The sequence below is a fragment of the Argentina silus genome (assembly GCF_951799395.1).
Source record: "Argentina silus genome assembly, chromosome: 11".
In the NCBI taxonomy this organism is placed as follows: domain Eukaryota; kingdom Metazoa; phylum Chordata; class Actinopteri; order Argentiniformes; family Argentinidae; genus Argentina; species Argentina silus.
In genome coordinates, this window is record NC_139665.1 from 15,749,080 (window position 1) to 15,751,579 (window position 2,500).

General features: G+C 45.0%; 1 protein-coding gene across 1 annotated transcript in view; it reads right to left on the reverse strand.

Moving 5' to 3' along the window:
* The window catches only part of LOC310812434 (RNA-binding motif, single-stranded-interacting protein 3-like), a gene marked incomplete at its 3' end in the record, with an annotated part of 165,207 nt that overhangs the window by 27,422 nt on the left and 135,285 nt on the right, over positions 1-2,500 (reverse strand).

Consider the following 2,500-nt stretch of genomic DNA (forward strand, 5'->3'; position numbering starts at 1 on the left):
CGACTTACATTACAGTGAGTTCATACAGTACATGTTTCAGTATAGATGGCCCCAGTGGGAAATCCAATAGATAAAACCAGCAGGTAAATCTGGTTTATGTGTGGACGACACACATGCAAAAGCAGGCACAGTAATTCATTGACATCTCATGGCACATATATTACATGCAATACCCTTATCTTGGTAGTCACACTAGTATCTAGTATCTACCGTAATGATCCTAATAAGTAAACCCCTAAAGAGACCAGAGAAGAGAGAAGATAAGAGGCAGGTCACACGGATCAAGAGGAAGAAGAAACAAAAAACCGTCTTCTGAGAAAAGGCAGAGCCAGGTCCTGGAATGAAAAGGGGAGTGAAGGAAGAAAAAGGCATTAGTGAGCGTTTCTCGTGAGAAACTAGTGGCTCTTTTGGCCGGGGTCGGGATTCGTCCCCTTTTTCTCTCTCTTTTGATTGATATCTCTGTGGAAGAAGAGAATTGTGCAAATGAGAGGGAGAGAGAGAGAGAGAGAGAGAGAGAGAGAGAGAGAGAGAGAGAGAGATAGGAGAGCGAGAGAGAGAGCTGGGGGGGATCAAACAGTGCTGTGCTGCGGGCCTACGTGAGTCTGTCTTGTCCAAACAACGCTCCCCCGCACCTGCAGCTGCTCTTTAGAGATGAGCAGATGGACAGACGGACGGGTCATCCTGTCATCGCATTCGTATTACAGCCACAAGGCACACACACACATGCACGCACCCACACACACACACACGCACGCACACTGGCACACACACGCACGCACACACACACACACACACGCACGCACACTGGCACACACACGCACGCACACACACACACACACACACACACACACATGCACGCACACACACACACACGCGCACGCACGCACGCACGCCGCACGCAATAACCTTCATAAGTTGGATGATGATGTGAAAGTGATAGCAAGGGCCCAGAGAATGTTCCTACTATGTGACAAACACCTGACCAGTAAAAACTCCATGCCCCGAGCTAAACAGCTATTTGTTTGTCTAATACAGCTTACGGGCCCAGACGGTAAGCCAGGAGGGTGGAGACGTTACTGAGAAAACAACAAACTCCTCTCCTGCCTCGTAAAGGAGCTAATTATCTGTCTGGTTCACTTAGTGGATCTGACACGCAACACACTCATATCCCCACGAGCAGGCCTCCAGGTCCCACAACACACACGGCAACAACAACAGCCCCTTCATATTGTACAGTAACACCCCCCCCACCACCACCACCACCCCCCCTGCTACCACTACACCAACATAACCCAGGAGAATGCACCATGCTCTGGCTTAGAGTGCATGGTCTCAGTCAGTGTGTGTAAGTCGATGATTGAATGTACCAATGTACAACTATCACCACCATCACCACCCCTTAATAAGTCTCCACGTCTAGTTTTTTATCTGGATGTGAACTTTTGCAGTACATTTCTCATGCTAATGAAATCCGGAGTAATGGTATTGCCGTGGTATTTTTCACTTCAATTCCATTTGACATCACAAATATTATAAAATGAAAACAAAGAGAGAGAGATATTAATATTAGAGGTGCGAGACAGCGTTAAGATAAATACATCACGTTGGAAACATCTCCCTAGAACATGGTGGTTAAGAATTAACACCTTAAAAATGACAAATCTGATTAATGATGTAGTATCTGTAATACCAGTGGATACCCCAAAAAAGTGATTTGATTAATTACACAAATTGATATCTACATTAATTAGGAGAGACAAGAGCGTGTGGTGCACACTAACGAGGCTGAATGTGAAGTCAGGCTGACCTCACTTTTACTGTTAGTACATCAGATCTCTGCAAGTAAGACACCGGTTCCAACCTAATATGGAGAACTATTGGGTAAGAACTGAGCATGATTTGTTGTTTTCAGTGTGAGTTTTAAGAGTCGGTATTATAGTGGTGTATATATCTATGTTGTATATGTTGTATATGTTGTATTGAAATATATCTTCTGAGTAAAAACAAAGTAAAATACAAAGGACGCTAATGAGGCACAAGATGACAACCGTATTTCTTCTTTATGCTGGTTGCTATAGGAACGGGTAAACACAATGGTGAAGAACACACACACACACGCACACACACACACACACACACACACACACACACACACACACACACACACACACACACACACACACACACACACACACACACACACACACACACTTGGACGCCCAACATGAGGAGTAATGGTGGAAACATTTCACCTGGAGTCATATGGCTGAGATGAAGGTGAGGTCACTGGTTTGGCCGCTGGTCCACTAACTCACACTACGGCTTCTCTGCTCTGTTTGGGTCAGATGGTTTTCTGCTTCTCAACATGGAGAGCATCTCTGAGCTGCATTGGCTCAACTCTAAACTATCAAAAAACAGATACGAATGTATACATCTGAAATCACTATCCAATTTGATCCGTGGAACTCTTGAAACAACCTAGCAACTGAACAACCACCCA